Source organism: Coregonus clupeaformis, chromosome 20 (assembly GCF_020615455.1).
Source record: "Coregonus clupeaformis isolate EN_2021a chromosome 20, ASM2061545v1, whole genome shotgun sequence".
NCBI classification, from domain to species: Eukaryota; Metazoa; Chordata; class Actinopteri; order Salmoniformes; family Salmonidae; genus Coregonus; species Coregonus clupeaformis.
The window spans coordinates 3,382,806-3,397,509 of record NC_059211.1 but is presented as its reverse complement, the minus strand read 5'-3'; the positions used below and the strand labels follow the sequence as shown (position 1 = coordinate 3,397,509).

Below are 14,704 nucleotides of genomic sequence, written 5' to 3'. Positions count from 1 at the left end.
TATGTATTACTTTAATCCTTTTGATAAATAATAAACAATCACTTGAAACACCACTAGATGCAATTGTATAGTTTAGGTGCACTAATCATTGACTCACCTAACCTTTACCTATCATTATCTTAGACTACATTAACAACTTTCCTAACTGACTCTAACGTTACCTGTATAAAAGATGTGCCTGAAACTCATCCGCCTTATTCAGCAGGTACTGGAGTTGCTGTTCAATGGGTCTGTGCTTCTGATCCATCATGTTGATGTCATGGCATGAGGACGTGGACTTCCAAGCCGCATCCCCTGTGCTGTCCCTTTGATCGCCACATGAGGGCGCCAAAGCACGATCCTCTAAATGCTCCACATTTTCTGAGAAATTGCGGTAAAAAATTTGCTGATTTGAGTTTGACTAGCAGAGATAGCACGTTTTTCGTCTACATAATTATTAAGCTACCTATGCATTTTGACAGTAAGTCACCTGTGTCTGGTGATGATTCAGGATTATTTTTCGTCTCCCCCTGTTCCATGCTTTCTTCCTGTGTGACCTGGCTTTCTGGTGAGTTCGCTTAGATTGACACCTCCTCGAAATCCTTCATTAGCTAGCTAGCTTTAGCTTGTTAGCTAGCTAGCAACTGCAATATAAGACACGGGTTTCTTGTGTGTTGTGTATTAATTGAACACTACAAGTTACAACTTCCTGAGCCAGTATTTTCATGAATTGAGGATAGTTAGCTATTAGTTTGTTTGTCTAAAGGTAAGTCTCATATAAGAAAAGAAAAAAGTTATCTGTGTGTCTCTGTAATGGGGAAATATTTTTAGTAGTACAGCCATATGCTAGGGGTTTTAAAACCTCTCCTTGAGGACCCCCAGACGTTCCACTGTATTCCACAGCTAGCACACCTAATTCAACTTGTCAACTAATCATTAAGCCCTTGAATAGGTGAATCAGGTTTGCTTGTTTAGGGCTACAACAAAATTGTGAAATGTCTGGGGTTCCCCAAGAAGAGGGTTGAAAACCACTGGCCTATGCAAAAACAGACTGATATGCTTTATGTTTGGAAAAGTGGGCATAAAAATGGAGGGCTCAAGTGTAATTTATTTCATTATATTCCTCTACCCCAGGCTGGGACCCTCCAAGCTAGTGCTGGAGAACAGGTGCTTCAGACAGATGACCATAATGGACCAAGGCTGCCAGCACTGGTGGACTGCCCCAAGAACAGCCCCCTAAAGGTTAGAAACGGCTTTGAGTTCTGTTGCAAAACGCTTTGAACAGTTCAGAGTGAAATACGTATCAGTTCAATTGGAAAACGTTCAAAACGTTTTGTAACGTTAGGCATGCTGAATGCACTCCAGGCAAACCTCTCAGAACAGACTGGTTAGCTCTAAGCCACACCCACTTCAATTGCGATTAGGCTTTTAATGTGATTAAGGCCTGCCCACTTCCATTTTGATTGGTTCGTTGGTCAAGTGGATAGTGCTGTCATTCATATGCTAATGATGTATAAGGCTAAACCACGCTTGTCCATTTTTGGTCACCCCTAATCTTAGCTCCACCAACATCCATTTTGATTGGCACCTTGGTAGGGGATGGGCAGGTTGTATACTGGGCCATGTTCAGTGGCAAAACGTTGTTGAACATTGCCGATACTAATGCCATGACTAGAGCTTACGTGATTCCTTATTCTACATGTTTAAGAGGCCCAGCCGAGAGGCCAAGATGGCCAAGGCAGAAAAGAAGGCCAGAGAGGCTATCAAGGCTAGAAGGGCTAGGGAGGCTAAGACAGGGGTGAAAAAACCAAGCCACCAAGTAGTTGGTGTGTTGGCACTGCCTCAAACTCGTCTATCTCCAACAACCAGTTACAGTGAGTATTGATCACCACTTGCAAAAAACGTGGATTTATTGATAGAATTCTAAAAGGATATATGGTGGAAGGACTATGAGTTATACATGTATGCCCCTTCAAGCATCACATCATACTTAGACTCTCCTCTTTCTGTAGGTGTCCTGCCAGCTATCAAGAAGGGCACTAAAGTGACTAAAGTGGAGACAACAGGTGGGTGTTGGTGACACAGTGTTTATTCCTGATTGCACAACCTCAATAGAATCGTTGCTGTGGTAACTAGCTTGTTCGGTGGTAATTCTGATTGCCTTATGTTTTAGAACCCCCAGGTCCCGTGACACCTGAGGACGGGGAGATAATGATCTCCTTTCCATCTGTTGATGACCCCCTGACACCAAAGAGTGATGTCACCTCTGAGGCGGAGCGCGATGATGCTTCCCATCCAATTTCACCTGAGGAGATCTCTCTAACAGACTACCTGAAGTCTCACCCGTGAGTCCTGCTGTGAACCTCATTATGTGCAGAAAAAATATAATCTATGTAAACACTAGTTTAAGTTGCCAATGATTCCTGGTGTTTGTTTGTTTTCCAGTCAGAGAAAGCTTATCAGGAAGTTCCTCAAACAAATGGTAAGTTCCCCATTTCTTCTTCTTTACCGACGGTTATCATGGGAAAAAACTATCTTGTAACATAAAACCTTCTAGCTGTCAGTTTGTTGTTTCCTGTTTCTCTTTCTAAGAACATGACAATAGGCGACCTGGAAGAGGTAATCGAGTGGGTGGTGTGTGTCTCCAATGAGGTGTTCCTCCCAGCGATGACTCTGCACAGGACCTCCAGTCCAGAGTCGTCAGACTCGTCCCGCTGGGGATCAGGTGTGCTCCAGATCATCTCGGAGAAGTTCCACCAGCGGAGTTCTGAGCTGAGGAAAAGGCTCCTGGGCGGGCAGCCACCCACTCCCCCTTCTGAGACCAACGAGGAGCTTCAGGGCACAGCAGATGTGTTTGTGAGTAACATCCTGAAAAGGGCCAAGGAGGACCTCTTCTCTTCTGGTGAGGATGACCTGGAGACCACCAATCCAGGCACCACTCTGACCGTAGAGAGGCTCTCCAGCATCTTCTCACAGCTGTTCAGGGACGCGTCTGAGAGTGCCCAGGAGAACGCCAGACGCATCCACCACATGAGGTCCGGGAGTAGGAACAACAGTCGGAGTAGGAGTCTCACTGGGTCATCACAGGGATCGAGCCAGTCCAACATGCCAGAGTTGGCATTAAACCTCTGTCAGCTGGTAGAGTGTGTGGATGCTGAAACAAACCCCATGCTATCTCTGGAACATCCAAGTGTGTCCTGCTCTGACAGCAGTGGCCGGCACCCCCTTCTAGAGCAGGGCTGGATGGAGGAGCATATTGGCTCAGCCCTACTAGGTCAGTTGTCCACCATTCAGGCAGACATGGGCGAGTTAGAGAACCTCACCAGACCTCTGCCACTGGCAAATGGAGACGACAGCTCATCCAATAGGTCGTCAGGGTCGTCTACTGCCGCATCTCCATCCACCTGCCTGTATTCTCCAGATGTGGCCTCAGAGGGAAGGGCCCACTACAGCTGGAGTCGCTCTGGGTCTTCACAGGGATCAAGATGGTTCAACCTCTGTCATCAGGCAGAGGAGATGGAGAGGTTTGACCTCCAGAGAGACCCACTCTGCTCCAGCGTCAGTGGAGGCGTCATCTGACGCACTCCGACACTGACCGGAAACTCAACCAGGAGTTCAGCAGTGAGGATGATGTTTCACTGAATGATATCATGGACATGAAGTTCACCCCGGCAGTGGAACCCCTGGGGCAGATCCTGTCCTCATGGAGGCTGGTCAACAGGATCTTCAGGAGGAAGGTCCACTACTTTGGGAAGGAGCTCATCTGCAAGGTGTATCAGATGCTTCTGGACACCGGTATGGGCAGGAGGCCAATGGCCCGCCAGAGCAGGTCCGAGCCCATCCTGAAAGACCTGGCTGCCAACCATAGGCTCTCCAATGAATTCTTCACAGATGTGCTGTATATGTTCATCCAACGGGCCATTAAGAATCTGCTGGAGAACTTCTTGGGTCTGCCGACCACCCCACCGGGTAGAAACATTATGTGGAATGACAACTTCAACTGGATGTATAGGGATGGCTGTGGGGACACCTGCACATCCAGCGAAGAGGAGTTGTGGGACAGTGACTCCACCTGGTCACGTGGGCTTGGGGAGGAGGAGGGGGCAGAGCCTCTTGGGAGGTGGGCCGCTCAGTTGGAGAGGGGCAGCTCCCTGACCCTCCAGTCCTCCGGCTCCCTCTCCGATGACAACAAGGAGGCACTAGGTTAGTTATTATGTTGTTTATATCGTCTTTTGCCCCTCCCATTCCCCTTCTCTCTTTTCCCTTATTGTCATGAAGGGTATTTTCCTTTTCTCTCTCCTCTTTTTTTCTTCTTTTTCTATAAAGTGTTTGGAGACATTTTGTGTGTGAAGTAACACTTTTAATCACGTGTCAAACTCATTCCACGGAGGGCCGGGTGTCTGCGGGTTTTCACTCCACACTTGATTGATGAATTAAGGTCACTATATAGTACGAAACTCCCCTCACCTGGTTGTCTAGGTCTTAATTAAAAGGAAAAAACAAAAACCTGCAGACACTCGGCCCGCCATGGAATCAGTTTGATACCCCTGCTTTAAATAAATGTTGATTTGACTAGGGGCCATCTGCCAGGTCCTGACCACCATGGTGGGAGACATCCTGAACAGGACCTGCAACGACGATTACAAGGCCAGGCTCATCATCCAGAAAGGTACATTTATAACCTGTTTTACCCATATGACCAGTAATAACCATGTAATAACCAGTGTATTATCATTATAGTAAATGTACTAGATACTGTATAGTGCTATACATGGATGTGGCTTTGAATCAGTTCAGAGTATTAGTGTATTTTCTTAGGATTGGATTCCGGTGCCAGGGACAGGTTCCCTGACACTCCGTGTCCTTCTTCATCAGAGGAAGAAGAGGAGTTGGTCACGAGTGTCATGACTGTCTCATACCCTAAACCATCCACCTCAACCCAGGCAGCATGGACTCTGGCGTTTTCTGCCCAGACCTGCCAGGATGAGAGGGTGGTCCTACTCACGAGGTCAAACCCTTCCTTGATGAAGAAGAGGTAGTCCCCAGCACCTCCATGAAGGACGACTCTGTGACGACCACCCATGCAGCACGGGCAGCTCCTTCCCAGGCCCTGGAAGAAGAGGTGGGGGGAGCTGAGGTCTCTGAGGTGAGTGACAGCTCCCTGATGCCCACCAAGGCCAGGCAGGACCTCCTGGAGAAGATTCCCTCCCTACTACCGGGCGAGAGCCTTATTGAGGAGGACATCCTCCTTCGCAGCACTCCCTGTGCCACCGTCATGAGCCCACATACCCTGAAGTTTATCCTCCAGGGCATCATGTGCCGACTGGAGGCCTCAGAGTTCCCCCAGGCAAGGAGGGCCAATGACCCCTTCAGGCTGATGAAGAATATCTTTCTAGAGGTCCAGCATGCCCTGAAGTATGCTGACATCTCTGTCCTCTTCGGCCTGGAGGAGAGCATCCAATTCAGGGGGAAGGATGCGGTGAAGGCCATCGTGAAGACTGCGGCTAAAAGGTTGTGTCTGCGTTCGGACTCCAACCGGGCTCAACTGCGTGCCGCACGCTCTGGTGGCGAGGGAGCCATCGGGTGCATGGCGGACACCATCGCACAAGTCATAGATGACTATTCCGAGGACTGGAGTTCCGACGGCCATTTTGGAGCCAGGAGGAGCCGTGCAAGCGGGAGGTCACGCTCCTTAACCTCCTCAAGGAGTGACGTCACCCTCACCAAGGAGCTCCTGGCCCGGAGGGAAACCCTGGAAGATGACCTAGAGGAGATGGCTGATGACAGCACTGGTTTGGAGAAGACCAGTGTAAGCTCAGCCATCTCTGAGAGGTCCCAGGTAATTAGCTACCCTTCTGAGAGCACCGAGGCCAGTAGCAGCGCCCTCTCCACAGACCTCGAGGACAGCACCTCCACACAGGTGAGACAGCCAAGAACCAGTAGATTGTTTAGTTAATTGGGCAGTTTGATTGTGAGGCATCGACTCATATCTGTTTCTCTCTCTACTAAGAAGAAAGAGAAGGAAGAGGCTATGAAGGAAGAAGTGAGGAAGTCAGGAGAGAGGAAGCGAGGAAATAACAAGGACCAGAAGAAGAACAAGGTGGCTCCTCTTGGCAATGATAGTAAGTCCTCATTTCTGTCAGTCAACATGTGCATCTGTCTTCAGCACACTATTGTAATGTAAGGACGGGAGACTATGATGAAGTTATCAGGGTCTTATTCATTAGCTACTAACTGGAAGACAACAGACTAAAACAGGGAGGAACTTCCTTGAACTTGCCAATAACAAATGCTTGTTTTTGTTTTCCATTTCAAAACATTTTGCTACTGTGTGCCCTAATGAAGACGACCCTGATTTCATGCCCTGTTCTCTGTCACCTGTTCAGGTACCGTTGCTGCAGATGAGCTGAAGAAAAAACAGGCTCTCCTCCCGCGGATCACAGCCGCCCTGGCAAAACTATTTTGCTTCCCCTGCAAAAAAAGATGCAAAAAGTAACTGAGCAGAAGACGAGTTTGGGAAACCCGTTTAATTCAATAAAAAAAAATGTTTTACAGACCCACCTGCATGCCATAAATTATTATGGTCAATTTGCTGTCTACTGTATCATTGTTATGAGTATGTTCACTGTTCCAGTCATATCCCAGTATAGGCTATTACATTTCAAAAATTCCCTCATTTTATATTTCTTGAGAGGGAACAAATCTCTAAAACGCTTTACAGCAAGTACACCACTGTATGCCGATGACACCTGCAAGCCCCGCCTCCCATCAGAACAAAGAATAGGCATGAGTGGATCATTGCGGTGTCACTACAAAGGGTAGCTTAATTAAGCCAATTCATTGGCTTTAGACATGCCAATCATGTCTGTGTTGTAATCTGATTGGTGTTTGCACCACCTCATGGCAAACGGTGTAGAAACGCTGAAGCACGCCATTCTGTTTATGATATCTATTAATGATTGACGCTGCTGTTTAAAGCTATTTTAATGTCTGCCTTATTTGTATTATTACATAGTTGGGGGTGACAGGGGAGAAAGGGTGGACAGCTCCCTGTCTAGTAGTTGTCGCTTGTAGCTAGTTATAGGTGTTCTTGAGGAAGCTCCAGACAGACGGATAGCCGCGCGAGTTCGCATTTTCTAATAAAACAGCAGCAAGTGTGATGGCTTCGGCGTCGCGTTTCGTACTGTATTTTTCATAAGGCGGCGAAGTCGACATTGTGAAGGTTTTATTCTGGGCTAGTTTCGTGGTTGCCAGGTGTTGGAATGACATAGGAGCTACGAGCAAGAGCCGCTTCGAGTATGGGAACATTCAGGTGGGCATTGCTGTTTTATTTATAAATGTATCTATACATTATTTACTGTTGTTCTTGTTATAATTTCATGTGTCACAGAAATATTTGTTATGCATGTAGATGGATCGAGCGAAGTTTTCGTTTCTGCTCCAAAGCACAGAGAAGGAAGCCTTAATCTTCATCAGAGGTTACTCGGCGACAGCGGTGCTGATACTGCTCCATTTCTCTCTTGTCGAATTAATACAGTGGTCTTCATTTGCATATTGTCGGAGAGCGAATAGGCCCCTCAAATGGAAAGGGAAGGCAAGCGAAAAAGAAAATAGCCGAAATAGACTACAAACCCCGTTATTTTTTCTGTAGCCTACTGTATTACGCACAGAAATAAGAGGACACATTGTAGCCCCTTCGCCGGCGAGGCCTCAATTTCATATATCGTTATACAATCGATGCAATGTTTTGAATAGCCTTCTTCTTGTCACATTGCGCTGCAAGACATAGGCTCGAGCTGTCATTTGAATTGGTGACAGATGCTGGAGCTGAAGCATCATCTGCAGCGCGAGAGCCTGTTGTACGGTAGCAGCCATATGCATCAGCATTTTGGCCTTAAATCCAGGCAAAGTGCCATCACACAAACCGAAACAGGCAAAAGCATACGGAATTACATCCTCAGCTAGTTCTTTGTAGCCTATACAACGCAGGTTATTTGTCCTTCAGATTTATGCTATTTGCTAGTGAACGCATGATACAGCCGTTAGAATATTGTAGTCCCTTGGGTTGGCTTTACTCCAAAAGGAGAGCGAAAGATCTCAGACATTAGTATGAATTGCGGCTAACATTTTATTATGGAAGGGGTATTATGGCTGACTATTAAAAAGTGAAATATTCTGCCCCAGGCGTCTGCATTCAGTCTCTTTTGGGGACTACTATTCAAGGAATAAATTACCTTGCATTTCAGACTAATTATGGTTAATATTATAAACACTAGAATAGAACAGACTAGACATGCACCACCAAGTGAAAGCGCTGGGTAGATTTCATCAGCACAGGGTGTGTGTTGAGTGAGAAATCAAGTCATTGCTTTTAGCCTTATCTAGGAAATGCACTCACCATACAGAGAGGGAGTGAAACACACTGGCTCTCAAGAAAACAATTATCTGATCTTCACACATCCTTATGACCTTGTTTTGAAATGAAATGCCGCCCCCACACACACAAGGATGGGATATTTTAACATTAAAGCTCAGTGAAAGTGACACTTGGCATTCACATACAGCTGTCTAAACCTCCACTTCTTACTCATCATCCCTGCTACTTGCTGTTGCTACGGCAATCTATGCTGAGGTGAACTGTGAATGAATGGTAAGCTAATAGGCCTTTGTGATGTTGTCAGGATAAACAGTCTTTGTGTTTTACACCGGCTTGGCAGTGGCGTGCTGCTGCCGTACAAAACTGCTGAATGCCACAATAAGGGCCGTAGTAATAGGAGGGAGGGATATCATCTACCTGTCCTGATGTCTGTCTGGATTGCTGTCCGGTTCTGTATGTCTGTGTATCTCTATGAGGGTCTGTCTGTCCGTCACACTGACTCTCCCACTGTGGTTGGTTGGTTGTAGCAATCAGCAGAGGCCTGTCCTGTGCTAAAGGCTGTACTCCATTATCCTGCTGTGCTGCTGACGCTGAGACACTGGGAGCAACTCCATGACCTGACATACCAAGCCTAAAACTCCAGTATCCTGCCCTACTGCAGCTACTACAAGCTCCCTTCTAGTCTGTTGTTGTTGTTGTTATTTTGGTAGCACTTTACATTACAGCACGGAATAAAGCGCTAATAGAATGGTAACTAGTTAAAGTTACTCGCAAAGCAAACCATTATTTGCCCAGATACAGGATGCTACAGATCAGTATAACTGTATTGTTTCAGAGACATCACATACTAGAGGGGTAATAATACAAAAACAACATGGCAGTGTTTCCCCTAAAATTCCCCAAATGTTATAATGTTTGAGTCACTCAGATACAGTATATATACAAAAGTATGTGGACACCACTTCAAATTAGTGGATTTGGTCATTTCAGCCACACCCTTTACTGACAGATGTAGAAAATCGAGCACACAGCCATGCAATCTTCATAGACAAACATTGGCAGTAGAATGGCCTTACTGAAGAGCTCAGTGACTTTCAACATGGCACCATCATAGGATGCCACCTTTCCAACAAGTCAGTTTGTCAAATTTCTGCCCTACTAGAGCTGCCCCGGTCAACTGTAAGTGCTGTTATTGTGAAGTGGAAACATCTACGAGCAACAACGGCTCAGCCGCGAATTGGTAGGTCACACAAGCTCACAGAACAGGACTGTCGAGTGCTGAAGCACGTAGCGCGTTAAAATAATCTGTCCTCGGTTGCAACACTCACTACTTAGTTCCAAACTGCCTCTGGAAGCAACGTCAGCACAAGAACTGTTCGTCTGGAGCTTCATGAAATGGGTTTCCATGGCCGAGCAGCCGCACACAAGCCTAAGATCACCATGCGCAATGCCAAGCGTCGGCTGGAGTGGTGTACAGCTTGCCAACATTGGACTCTGGAGCAGTGGAAACGCAAGTGATGAATCACGCTTCACCATCTGGCAGTCCGACGGACGAATCTGGGTTTGGCAGATGCCAGGAGAACGCTACCTGCCCCAATGCATAGTGCCAACTAAAGTTTGGAGGAGGAATAATGAATGGTCTGGGGCTGTTTTTCATGGTTCGGGCTAGGCCCCATCTCATTGCAATGGCAAAATGTGTAGAATTGCAGGAAATTTGCTTTAAAACTGCATTTCTTTTCTCTTAACTCCCTGACAAAATGTGTAGAATTGCAGGAAACTAGCTTTAAAACTGTAAAATGTTCTCTCTTCCCCATGGCAAAATGTCTAGAATTGCGAATAGCAGAAACATTTGCTTTAAAACAGTAACATTTTGTTTCTGCGGTCAGGGGAGGGCCTCTAAAAATGTTGGCCTCTAAAAATGTTGGTCGGAGAAGGTGCTGTTGGCCACGCCCACAACCACGCCCCCCTATCTATATCCCCACCTAGTCAGGTGAACAGGGCCTTGCCCTTTATTATGATAAACAAGCCCAGGCAACCATTTCACCAGAGCTGTTGTCTTGGTTGCGCTTGTTTTCTAGGATCACTGGTGTCTAGTAATGTACAGGAATGATTCACATCAGTTCATTGTGTGGTGCATATCTGGGAGTATGATTAACGTCACCGCTCCATTGGCCCATTCCACTGTGGGTGGCAAACTATCCAGACGTGTTCTGAAACCCCAGAGGGAGGTTTCATATGGCTTTAATATGGAGCTGAATGAACACACAATCAACTGGTGACACAATGTACCGGGGCTATTGTACCAAAGTGGAACAGGTGTGCCAGTAATAGGTCAAGTGGTTTCTGTTTGACGCCACACTAACTATACTGGACCCAGATCAGTTTCGGTCGGTACCCCAGAAAAGGGGATCTGGTTGGTTCATCTACTGTGGGAAAGAGAGGTTTAAACCAATCTCATGTATCGTTTATGTGTGTATTTTACATTTTTGTCATTTAGCAGACGCTCTTATCCAGAGCGATTTACAGTTAGTGAGTGCATACATTTTTCATACTGGCCCCCCGTGGGAAACAAACCCACAACCCTGGCTTTGCAAGCGCCATGCTCTACCAACTGAGCTACAGGGGACTTTTCTGTTAATGCCTAGGCAAATGCAAAGGCATCCGGGGTTATGTTGGTGTACAGTGTGTCATCGGTTTATAATCCATTTGAGGTTAACGCAGGAGTGCATGTGATCCTTTTAATCTGTATCTTTCTTATTGAATCACAGACCTGATCAGGGTCAGAGAGGCCTAGCCACCCTCCGACAATACACTCAGTACCATTGCAGAATAAATTATTAGTCACATCGCATTGCTTTGCAGTTCCTTTGGAGGGAGGATGGTGGAAATGTGTATTTTAAAGCCATGTTCCCCTTGGTATTCATGGCAATGTGATTATCAGGAGGGCGCTTATAGCTAAACTAGCAATTCTTGTTCTAAATGCGGTTACGTTTAGGGAACTTGGGTATTCTGAGGGAGCTTCACCGGATGACATGTCATTTTAATTAGCCCAAATGTGTCTGGTCTTCATTCATTCAAGCTGACCGTCAAAGCAATTTATTCATTCGATTCATCTAGATTCTAGATACCATCTGCTGTACAGGGCCATGGACCGAACGACCAATGAAATCGTGGTAATGAATGTATATATAATTCACTTTGTCAAGGAAGGTCATGTGGAGACCAGGCTGTCATTACCATGACGATGTTGGATGACTAGGGGAGGTCAAGCCTATTACAGACAAGGGTTAATATGCAGCCATTACAGAAACACAGAGAGAATACATCAACAACAGTGACGTCAGAAGAGCACAGGGTTCATAATACAAACCATAGAAACCAGAGCGGGAGAAGAACTGGGCACTACATAGTGGACTACCTTTGACCAGGGCCCATTCCCAAGTAGCATTCTATATAGATATTAGGGTGCCATTTGGGATGCAACCACAGTCGCATGCACTTGGATGTTGTTGCATTGAGGAGCAAGCCACGTGTCAGCAGACAGACGGGCACAAAGATGTAAATGAGATGTAGCAACAGCGAGGTTAGGGCGGACAGGAAGGAGGACTGGGGGATTAGCGTGGGGGCTGCCCTTGATGTCAAGCATGGCCTGAAGGGGAGACAACACATACAAGGAGGGGGAGGGAGGCATGGTATGGGGGAGGGGTGATTTCGGGGTGAGAAAGATGGAGGGAGAAATGGGGGATAGAGAGGGTTGATGGAGGGAGAAATGGGGGATAGAGAGGGTTGATAGTAGGGGGTTGGGGGTACAATAGCTCTGTCTGTTGCTGTGGACAGTGGGAGTGAGGATAGGAAGCGTTGAGGCACACAATGTAATAATTGTGCACGCAGATAGTGGTTTACGTACAAACACATGCATAGGCACAACAGTGCTCACATTGAAGCTGCCCCATTCACAGCTAGGGAGAAGCTGCGGTTTACACACACACACACACACACACACACACACACACAGGGCTCACATTGAAGCTCCCTCATGTGCTGGGTACAGCCTTTTGTCCCCCAAGGCTATCTCTATCTCCAGTACTCTGCAGTCCCAAGTTCACCATGGTAGCGTCTCAAATTTCACCCTATTTCCTATAGAGTGCACTACTTTTGACCAGGGCCCATAGGATGGGTTCATAGGGCTCTGATCAAAAGTAGTGCACTATATAGGGTGCCATTTGGGAAGCACCACATACCACCTCCAGACACACTAAATGGGAGGACTTCCACATTCAGCTACATTCAGTGCCATTTTTTACATTTATTTTTGTTCTAAGACCTTCATTTTGTCCTACCGTTACCCTTAGAGAGATGTAATGTACTGATAGCCAGACCAGCAATAGTCCCACACATAGCTGTAGTCTAGCATCACTCAGAGTTTGGACTACAGCCTGGCTTCAATGACATTGCTGTATACCCCCTCTGCTGTACTTCCAACTGTAGCTAGAGTGGAGTGATGCCTGGTGAGATGACCAATGGGGACAGCAGCAATTTACGGGAATAGTTTTCAGAGGGAGACTAGTGTTTATATTTTCATAGATTTCTAGATTTTAAGGACATTTCTTGCATTGGTTTCTTAAATGGTAATTATATGCATTTCCACCGTCGCAGTCGTGAGGAATATGAAGGGTTAAAGTTCAGTATTTATAGCATTATAAGATTTGCTTTGATCAAATTAGGCTACATATGGACAGCTTTTCTCTGTTGCTATTGTTACATTGTTTTGGAGGAACTAGCTAGGTGTAATTTCGAGGGAGAATCGTGACCGTTTGGAGACACCCGTTTGCCCGAGCTGCTGCTCTTCTTCTGATGCGATTGGTCTCATGTGCTAGTTAATGGCGCTTTTGATTGGCCTCTCCCAGCGCATGAATGCTGTCCTTGTCTCTCCATCCCTCTGCAGGGTTTTCTCCCTTCAAACAATCTTTGGGTGGTGGCCTGGATATGTTATTTATGTGTGTGTGTGAGTTGTAGTCGTAGAGCTGTTCAGCATTCCGATGGTGGCTAGCCCATTACCCTCATCTCTCTCTCTCCCCCTCCCTCGTCTTCCTTTTGCAGATGTGCACAAGCCCTACATTCTGGGATTCCGGTTGTCCATTTGTCAAATGAATGCTGAATTACCCTCGGCTTTGGGTTAGGCCCATCTCTCCTCTTCCTCTGTGTGAATTGGGGCCACCAGCTCGGCTGGACTGGCTTACCCAGTAATAGAGCTCCCATACATGATGCAGGCCAGGGCTGTGCTTCTGCCCATAGAAATAGAATCACTAGAATGGGAATGCTATGAGGGTGCAGTCAAATTGCCATGGGCTGAGGTGTTTTACCTGTTTGAATAATTATATTTCTATGGTGCTGTCAGGGTTTTCTTTTTCGTTCTAGTAATTATATTTCTATGGTGCTGCTTGGCTGCCACAGACAGGAGTGGAAACACCATAGAACTAGAATCAGTAGAACAGGAAACAACCCAGGCCACCGCAATTTGACTGCACCCTCATGGGATTCTCATTCTAGTAATTACATTTCTATTGTGCAGCCTGGCTGCCACAGACAGGAGTGCATAGAGGAAACCCCCCCCATTGGTTTTGTGATTAGTAGCTGCATTGTGCAATGCACAGTCTGTTCTTGGCTTTACTAGAAGGAAGAGATAGGATAGTGGACTGACAGAGCACCAAGCCCTGCCTACCCTGCCTCGCCTCACATAGGCCAGTAGAATGTTGCACGTTGTGGACCACAGGCCTGAGTGCGCGCGCACACACACACACACACACACACACACACACACACACACACACACACACACACACACACACACCAACAACAACAAACACAAAACCTTCCTTATCAGAAAATGGGATTTCATGGATTTAATCTCCGCTTAAATTGCCATAATTTTTTTCTTTGTCAATGGATTTACATGAGAAAACAAACAATTAGAAAATATAATACTTCGAGGAATGTTTTTTTGTATTTACATAGCTCTGCAGATTTCTAGTATATCAACATGGCCTATCTTTCTCAACACATTCTTTCTAGTTTGCTAATCTCATAGTTAATTATGGCTCCAATCCAATCACCTTTAATGCACAGTCTCTTCCTGCCTGCTTGATATTCACAGCATGATGTCATCAAACATTCATGACATCACATTAATGGCAATCTAGCTAATGTTGATCCATTAGTGAGTGGTTTAAATGGTGAAATACAGTATTGAACTCTACGATGATGGTTTCTATGATTGGGAGATGACTGTGTGTCCTTCTAATACAGGATTACATGATGATCCATTAAATCCATACACTTATAATGTGT

General features: G+C 46.1%; 2 protein-coding genes across 2 annotated transcripts in view; both read left to right on the top strand.

Moving 5' to 3' along the window:
• LOC123481419 (serine/threonine-protein kinase N1-like) overlaps positions 1-14,704 on the top strand; it is a 330,043-nt gene that overhangs the window by 11,295 nt on the left and 304,044 nt on the right. The window lies entirely within an intron of this gene.
• LOC121533203 (EVI5-like protein) overlaps positions 6,890-14,704 on the top strand; it is a 30,482-nt gene continuing 22,667 nt past the window's right edge. The window contains exon 1 of the mRNA XM_041839009.2: positions 6,890-7,291. The gene's annotated coding sequence lies outside the window, so the exon portion shown is untranslated. The remainder of the gene's footprint in view (positions 7,292-14,704) is intronic.